This window comes from Lycium ferocissimum, chromosome 2, assembly GCF_029784015.1.
Source record: "Lycium ferocissimum isolate CSIRO_LF1 chromosome 2, AGI_CSIRO_Lferr_CH_V1, whole genome shotgun sequence".
NCBI classification, from domain to species: domain Eukaryota; kingdom Viridiplantae; phylum Streptophyta; class Magnoliopsida; order Solanales; family Solanaceae; genus Lycium; species Lycium ferocissimum.
The window spans coordinates 57,955,194-57,965,193 of record NC_081343.1 but is presented as its reverse complement, the minus strand read 5'-3'; the positions used below and the strand labels follow the sequence as shown (position 1 = coordinate 57,965,193).

Genomic DNA, 10,000 nt, shown 5'->3' with positions numbered 1-10,000 from the left:
ATTTAATATAATAGCTAGGGGTGTACATAGTCAAAGTTGGTTCGGATTTTTCATATACCAACCAAATTAGTTTTGTCATGTTTTTAAATTTATAAATCAAGCCAACAAAAATCATATTTTTCATCCTTGGGGTTTTCAATTTTCTCGGATTTTTTGGGTTTTGTTGTTACAGTCTTCATACAGAACATATAACTTGTGCTTCAAATATCTCTTCAGTTCTAATAAGATACAACTATCTAAGGTATTGTTTAAGAAAATAAACAAAACGTGAGATGAGTGATGACATTGTACTAAAATTAAAAAAAAAAATCGCATAAAACAAATATTGCTACTCCTAATTGATAAGCCACAATGGAAATGTTCATAAGTAAAAGTACTGAGTCATGCTAAAATTAGTACGACAAATAAGTATTAATTACTTGACTAAACATTAAGGCAAATAATAAAATTAAGTTATATATTTTAAATCAATGCAAAACTAAAGAATAGATATCCAACACTATTGTCATTCCTAGTGTTGAATCAAATTTCTTTGTTCTTTTATTAGTATTTATTTGGTTTTGGTTTGAGATTTATTTGAGTTATTAACATTTATGGGGCATATGGACTATAAAACTTATTGTACCATTCAAAATTTTAAGTTCAAACTTGAAATAATATGTTAAAAGGCAAAAGCTATGAAAAGTTTAAAAAAATATATAATTACATTACAATAAATGTATAAAATATTTTTACAAAAAGCATAAATATAATGTCGGGTTGATTTGATTCCGTTTGATATTTTTTTAGTTATTACAAAAACCAAATCAAGCAAAGTATAGTCTAGTTTTTTTTTTAATACCAAATTAAATCAAATCAAATCACTAGTCAAATTTTTTCTCGATTTAATTTGAATTATTGATTTGATGTGTTTTGTCAGTTTCTTTGCACACAAACAGCCGTTTTGTCAGTTTCTTTGTACACAAACAGCAAACCAGATAAAGGTCATGGGTTCTCACCGTCGTCCCCTCGTAAAAAGAATTTCACGTGCTTTGACCCTGAAAACAATTACGTATGCAAGTACGTGACTAGAAGTGTTGAAGTAAAATTAAGTAAATAAAGTATGTTATTGCCAATAACTTAAGCTTTTAGACAAATAGCGTCACAATTCAACAGTGTCATAGCACAAAATTTGACTTTTGTTAAAGAAGACCATATTATATAGGAACAACATTGTATTTGTGATATTTAATAGAGTATGTATTAGTTTTTTTCTGAAATAACCTGAAAAGGGAAGTAGGAAAGTCAAATTGGGAAGACAAAGGTAAAAGTTTTCCACTTGACGAGTAGTTAAAAACTGATACTCCTATGTAGAGGTGTATATGGATCGGGTTGATTCGAATTTTTTAAATATCAAATCAAACTAATTGCGTCGGGTTTTTAAATTTATAAACCAAATCAAACCAATAAAATTCGGGTTTTTCAACTTTGGATTTTCTCGGGTTATTCGATTTTTTCGGGTTTTTTCTCAAAAAAATGTTCATACAAAATATATGACTTTTACTTCATATATTTCTTTAGTCCTAATAAGATACAACTATATAACTAAGGTGTTTCTTAAGAAAATAACACAAAATGTGAGATGGGCGATGACATCGTAGCAAAATATTCAACAAAAAAGATAATAAAATTGGTTAAAATAAGTGCTGCTAATTAATAAGCCATAAAGAAAATGACTTTAATCTAAATACTAAGTTATGCTAAAATAAGTACGGCTAATAAGTATTAATTATATTCCATGACAAAGAAAAAAATTAAGTTATATATTTTTACGCTCTAAACCAATTATGCAAAACTAAAGAATAGATATCCAACATTACTGTCATTCTTATTGTTAGAATTGAATTTTTTTTGTTAGCATTAGTGTTGAGTTGGTTTTGATTTGGACTTTTGATTTCATTTGATTACTAACATCTATAGGATATAAAACTTATTAGCATTCAAAATTCTAAGTTCAAGCTTAAAATAATATTATAAAAGACAAAAAACTATGAAAAAATTTAAGAAATATTTACAAATTACATTACAAAAAATATTTTTATGTATAAAATATTTTAAAAATCGAATACACGTAATATCGAGTCGGTTTGGTTCGGTTTGACTTTTTTTAACTAAAACCAAACCAAACCAGTTATAGTCAGGTTTTCTTTTTTCAACACCAAACCAAGTCAAACCAAACCACTAATCGGATTTTTTTCTCGGTTTGACTCGGTTTATCGGTTTGGTGCGGTTTGTCGGTTTGCTTTGTACACCCTTACTCTTATGATACTAACTTGAAGTGTCTTTGTAGGAAATGATAATAAACCAACTCCGACAAGGAATGATAATAAAACAGTTCCGACAGGGAATGATGATAAAACAGCTCCAATAGTGAAGGATGATAAAACAGCTCAAATCGTCATTATGATCATTGTGCCAACTGTTACAGTTATTATTCTTATTGTATGCATTTATGTCATTATGACGAAGAAGCAAAAACGGAAGCTGGTGGACAAAACTCAAGGTAAGATGGCATAGATTATTACTAATAGACAATATGATTAAGGAAAGTTGAACATTTTAAAAACATGTTTCACTAAAATATTTGTTGTAGGTAATAACAACTACTTTGGTGAAGGTACACTCGATGATGATATCAGCAAAGTAGAGTCCCTGCAATATGATTTTTCTACAATTAGAGCAGCAACAAATAACTTCTCAAATGCTAATAAATTGGGACAGGGCGGATTTGGTCCTGTGTACAAGGTGATTAGCCCTGCTTGATGCATAACTGGATGTGAGGATTCACATAAAAGACCCCAATTAGCTTGGGATTGAGGCTCTGTTGTGTAACATAATTTAATTTCAATTTGTGATCGTCTACTACAGGGCAAGCTTCCAAATGGACAAGAAGTGGCAGTGAAAAGATTATCAGCAGATTCAGGCCAAGGTAATCTGGAATTCAAAAACGAGGTCTTGTTGGTTGCCAGGCTTCAACATAGGAGTTTGGTTAGGTTGCTGGGATTTTGCCTAGATGGAACAGAGAGACTTCTAGTCTATGAATTTGTTCCCAATGCAAGCCTTGACCACTTTTTATTTGGTATGTGCTGCTTATTTTTTATCAAGTACGGAACTCGAGCATCAATAATTATGACTTGAACTTATATACACTAACGGTCTAAGTAAAATTTATTTTGTTAAGTTTATTTTACTTGTTGTCTGGTTGTCTACGTTATTTTCCATAAAACTAATTACACTTATTATCAGAACTACTTGTGGTAGTCTTTTTCTTCTATTGTATCAATGTATAGAATTTTAACTTGTAAGTTATATTCTTCCTCTTATCCCCAGATCAAGTTAAACGTAGACAATTGAATTGGGAAAAGCGATCCAAAATCATCGGAGGGATTGCTAGGGGAATTCTTTACCTCCATGAGGATTCTAGACTTCGCATCATTCATCGTGATCTCAAAGCTAACAATGTTCTACTTGATGCAGAAATGAATCCTAAAATTGCAGACTTTGGTATGGCAAGGCTATTTACATTGGACGAAACTCAAGGCAACACAAATAGAATTGTTGGGACCTAGTAAGTTTTACATCTCTCATTAGACACTGTTATTTTTCATATCGCTGGGAAGGATTCTTTAATAGCAAATAAAAACCTTATGATTAAAACAAATCTTTCCTTGAAATGTTACCAGGATTTTCAAGATGAATTCAGTTATAGTAATTTCGTAAGAAATGGTTGCCTCAATGTTGAACTAGAACTTGATTGTCCCTAAAATTAGTATAATTATGAATTGTCATATAACTCTCTTAGTAGGCGTTTGGACATGAGGTTTAAAACCATGAGATGAAACTAGTGTTTGGATATGCATTTCATCTCATGGTTTGAAACCTCAAATCATCCAAAAAGGCATGATTTGGGGTTTCAAACCATGATTTCAAAAATTTTAACTAAAAAATTTGACCCATAAGTTTATATTTTGTAAAAACATAAGTTAGTAAATATCTTTAACAATTACTCCCACCAACTAACCTCATTAACTTCTATCAACCTTTGTTTATGTCTACCAATCTCATTACTATTCATGTTAAATTTTCGTTTTTATTGAACTAAAGTTTGATCAATTGGTTTTGTATTTTTTAGAAAGGCCTTCTAGTAGCGTATTAATTTTGTTATGAACTATGACTTGCTCATTTGGTAATATTGTATAAGAATTGAGAATATTTTGATAGTTTTCACAACTTATGGGTCTTTTATGTCTATAAAAGAAAATATAACTTAAGATATCCAAATTACATGATTTCAAACCGAAATCATGATTTCAAACCATGTCCAAACGGCGCCTTAATACATTTTTGCCTCCAACATGCCAAACATTTTTCAACAGTATCTAATACACAACATTTGATTACGTGATGCACTGTACTTACACCAAAAAAAAAAAAAAAAAAGTTGTTAACTGATGAATCAAGTAACTGATGTATGCGATTACATCAATTACTTGATTCCATGAGAGCTTCTTCCCCACCTCAAGATCCCCTGAAATAGAAAATCTGAAGTCTTGGATTATGAGTGTTTAATTAATTCTTGTTCATCATCTAAATTTCTTACAACAAAAAAAAATTACAAATGAATTGGATTATTGCGAAGAAGAAGGTTCTGGCTTCTGTGGTGGTGTTGTGGTGGGAGGTTGGCTGCCGGTGGTGGGTGATGGTTTCCAACGAGCCATCATGGTAAATAATTGGGGTTCCTTTTCTTCCTTTTTTTCTAAAGGTTAATGGTACATGTCACGATATTATTGGTGCGTGACATACACATATTGGAAAAAGTGGTCAAATAACGAAAACATGTCTCAGATACCTTTGGAAAATTTTGGTGTGCAAAGGATTTCGGTACTGTTTGAGAGAAATATATGTATTAAAATTATATAGTATAATTTTCGGTAACCGCCACTACCAAAGCTGCAATATCTGATGATGAAAGTGAGTTTAATTCAAGTATGGTCTTCACATTGCAGTGAGATACATTCTCACTAGGGAAGGCAGCCCGGTGCACAAATTATCCCGTGTTAGCAGGGTTCAGGAAAGGACCGCACTCAAGGAAAGGTGTGATATAGACAACCTATCTTAGTGCAAGCATTAGTGGCAAGAGACCATACCTTCCTATTTGGTCTATAAATTGCAGCACACGTTTTACTACTTCCTAAGTTAATTGAAAAATGTCTTAAGTCTATTAATGACCCAATACATGTGGTTCTAAGTGGTAATATCAAGTGGTTATCGATTTGACAGCTTATTAATTGTCTTGTTGACCCCCCGTTTGGGCTACTAAGCTCCAGAATAGAATTTTTTGGCCTTTTTACCTGAGTCTGTTGATGGAAGTGCCTAACATGTGTAAAAGAAAAACTTAAAAACAGTTTGGTCATCTGTAAGTTGCAGAATTGTTAGAGATCAGGTCTTGTGACTCTTGTTTTGGTTTTGCAGTGGGTATATGGCACCAGAATATGCAATGCACGGGCAGTTTTCGGTCAAATCTGATGTTTTTAGCTTTGGAGTACTTGTCCTAGAAATTTTAAGTGGCCAGAGAAACACTTCTTCCAGAAATGGAGAATCTGTGGAAGACCTCTTGAGCTATGTAAGTAACCCGGTCAACCAATTAAGTGCCCCTCAATCCCAAACTAGTTGAGACTTGCTACATATATGAGATATGTTACTCCCTCCACCTCTCATGAGTTAGTCTTTTGGTAAACTAAATTTAGTCCAAAATATCCAAGGATTTAGGAAATTAATTACTCCCTCCACTTCAAATTGTTTGTTTCGTTTTAACTTGATACGGAATTTAAGAAAGTAAAAAGAACTTTGAATCTTGTGGCCGGTTTTAAACTAAAAATATGTAGAATATACTAAATGCTCTTTAATCTTGTAGTCTTAAACATGTCATGTGGACATTTGGATTTAAAGAGTTGTCAAAACAAGGAAGAGTCATTCATTTTGAAATGGAGTAAAAAAGAAAGTAAGACAAACAAATTGAAACGGAGGGAATAGTATTTATCATCTTTTCTTTTTTCAAATTCTCAGTGTTAAGTAACAAAAAGGTTTAAGGGAGAAAAAATTAATTGTAATGTAGACAAAAAACTCTTATAATTAAGGCTTTCAAACATCTTTCCCAAGAGAAATAAACAATTTCAAAAGACAGTATAATATGGATCGATAGTAGTGTGATCTATGGTTTTGTTTGACCCTAGAATGGAATTGTCATAGGCTTGGTCGAATTGGCGCGAAGGAACAACTTCAAATTTGATAGACCCCATGCTGAGGGGAAGCTCAGGGCCGATTGGTGACATAATGAGATATATCCATATTGCTTTATTGTGTGTTCAAGAAGATGTTGGTAATAGACCAACCATGGGTATAGTAGTTCTCATGCTCAGCACGCACTCTCTGAGTCTTCCAGTGCCACCCAACAATGTGAACCCAGAGATTTCACTCATTGAAGACTACAATTCTAGAATGTCAGAATTAAGCAAACTTACCAAAGGTAAATCAATTTATTCATCAGGAAATGAGGCATCGATAACTGAGTTATATCCCCGATAACATCCTTCGGCATAATAGTCCTTTATTTGAGTTTTCTTATTTACTTTGTTATGTGTTCGAACCCACCCAATTAGTGAGGGAATATTGCAATTGATTAATTAATGATTTTGTGTTTCGGACTTATTTGTTTTATAAGTAATACTCCTATGTTTTTTTCCACTCTGTAATTTCAAAGCGCGCGCACACACAAACAAATCCCTTAAACAATTCACTCAGATTTTTGGACGATTAGACAGAGCATCTCACTCGCTAACCTGGCCCACAACTCTTCATTTCCGTCTGATGACACTATCTCAGAACACCACCTCATGACCACACCTGTTCCCCCATCTCACACCTAAAATCAGCATTTCTCTACTGGTTCATGGCCCGTCTTCTTCTACTTTACAAGAGCATCAGGGGCGGATTCAAAGCTTTAGGTACGGGCTTCCGGAAACTCAATAACTTTTGCTCATACTCTATATATGCAATAAAGATGCTCATGTTCGGTTGGTCAAAATTTTTGGAAAATATCTTTAAAACAAGTTCCTTAAAAATGACTTCCCTAATGAAAGTAAGGAAACCAGTCTCAATTCCATTTCAATTGTCTCCTCCCCACTCACCACCCCCGTTTCCCGGAATTTCTATTTTCATATATTTTGTTTAATTACTTTTATAAAAAAAATATAAAAAGTGGGAAATTTTTCTTACCTCCCTCCCACCCCACCACCCAATTTTTTTATTTACATATATTTTATTTTACTTTTATCAAAATTTTATTAAAAATGAAATTTTTTTTACCCCTGCACCCGAAAATTTCTATTTCATATATTTTATTTTATTTTATTTTAATTAATTTTTTTTATAAGGAATGGAAATTTTTTAATGCCATTGATTAAGATCAAGGGGGTTTATTGTCCCGTTCAAAATGTGAAGGGATTATTAATTTTTGTTTATTTTTTTTATTTTTGTATTTATAAATAGCCATTACGGATTCCTTTTTGTCACTTTGCGTTTTCAAAATCCATTACTTAGGAAAAGTTAAAAGAATTTTGGGGGCGAGCTGCAAAAGGGGTGACCATACAGTGTTAGCAATAGGGTCACTCTTTATGGCATCTACTTGTATCGCCGTGATTTTAATCGTGGACAACTACGTATATATACATCTTAAGGATAAATATTTACAAAACGTGACGATAGTTTTATATTTATAAAACATAACATTACAAACCCTATACAAAACATGCTTTAAAAAAAAAAATCTTTTTTTTTAAAATATATTTTTCGCTCAAAAATTTATGTATGAAATGTGTATATCTCGCTCAATTCTTAAAATTTCGCTCACATTTTCGTGTATAAAGTTCATGTTAGATTTCTGTAAAATTAATACAACTAAAACAACATTGTATACAACTTTGATACAACATTCAAGACTTAAAATAATCACTCAAATTTTTGTGTATGAAATGTGTATATCTTGCTCAAGGCTTAAAAAATTTGCTCAAATTTTATGTATGAAGAATGTATGAAAGGTGTATATCTCGATCAAGGCTTAAACATTACGCTCAAAATTTTATGTATGAGAATGATATGAAATGGGTATATCTCGCTCAAGACTAAGATTTCATTCACATTTTTCATATATAAAGTTCATATTAGGTTTCTAAAAAATTAATACAACTACAACAACATTGTAACAACTTTCATACAATATTCAAGGTTTAAAGTTTTTGCTCACAATTTTGTGTATGAAAATTATATTAAAATTTTCACTCACAAATACACATTTCATACACAAAAAATTGAGGTAATTTTTTAAGCCTTTGAGCAAAAAACAATTTAAAAAAAAATATATATAAAAATTAGTTTTTTTAAAAAAAAATATATTTTCTGGAAAAAAAATAAAAAAAGGAAAAATATATGAAAATCCGTCATGTTTTGTAATATATCGTTACGTTTTGTAAATAAGGAAAACTATCTATATATTTTGTAATAAAGAGTCTTAAGTAGGTGCCCTATGTAATTTTCCCTTTAACTGTTCCTATGCGGTATGGACTACATTCAAATGTCACATTAGAATTCGGGATTTTTTTTAGCCCATCTTTTAAGTTTTATAATAGTTAGAACTTATTATTATTATTTTTTCGCTAAACAATAGTTAGAACTTAGAAGACATCAGAACTGATTGAAAAAAAAATTGATAACTAGTAAATACTATATAGGGCAAAATCCGTAGACACCAAGTGGACGTATCAAAAGGTGACACGTGACGATGGCGACAGGTCAGAACCGAGTCAGCGAATGAGGGGCTTCGAAAAATCATACGAGGCTCCGGATAAGCAATTCGGTAACTCGCTTCCGGAGGCAGAAATTACAAAGGGTCCGGAGGAGCATGCCAACTCACTAGTCAAACGCCATTTAATGCACAGTCGTTGCAGAAGACCCCCAAGTTTCCTCCGCCTTTGTTAGTCTTTATTAGACTTTATTACTCTTTATTGCCTTTTATTGCAACATTAATATTGGTAATTGAGGGGGCACAATTCATGGAATCTGCTTTACCTATAGCTCTAGTACAACAGGTACTCATTCTATTGTAAGATCATCTGAAACATTATACAACACACAGATATTCATATTATTCTTAGCATTTAGTTCTTCTTTGCCTCAATTCGTGGTGTTTATAGTGATTCACCGCCCGGTGAGACTGTTCAAAGCTCTCCAAGGCCCAAAGCTACAACTAGCTATGCTTTACTTTAATTTGTCTTGTTAATTATTACTTGCTATTTTATAATTTTGGTTACATTGATCCACGTATCCTTGACCTCGCGTACAAATTCAACTGTAATGATTTTTCGTGTAAACAGTTTAGCGCTCACCGTGGGGCCAAGACAATTGTGATATCATTGTGACCCACTTTCGTATACTAATCTCTTAAGTCTTTCCTGTTAGAAAATTTCAGATATGACAAATACTACCGGTAACCAAGCTCATCCCACTACCAGAAACAACAATGGAGCAACTGCCCCCGAAAACAGTCTAAGTCAACGGTTAAAGAGAAAATAACGCCTGCTGACGAACCCCCCGAGAAGCATCGCAGATCGTGAGAGAGCAACAACGGTCACTGATGAAGGAGATGAAATCCCTGAGGCAAACTATCTCGCCCTCACTACAAAAAAAGGGTGCAATTAGCGGAGGATGAAAAAGCAATTTGCGGAGGTTAATAACCTCCGTTATTTGCTGTCACGGAGGTTCACCAAATCCCCGCAGTTGATGCCGCCACAATCAATTTGCGGCATATTAGTGCGGGGGCTCTAACCTTTCGTGATAAGAAACAATGGAGGTTACTAACCTCCACAAATTGCTTTTTTAACTTCTCGCAATTAACTTTTCACCTAAG

At 32.7% G+C, this 10,000-nt stretch overlaps 1 pseudogene; it reads left to right on the top strand.

The window, feature by feature from the left end:
• LOC132046293 (cysteine-rich receptor-like protein kinase 44) overlaps positions 1 to 10,000 on the top strand; it is a 75,020-nt pseudogene that overhangs the window by 19,667 nt on the left and 45,353 nt on the right.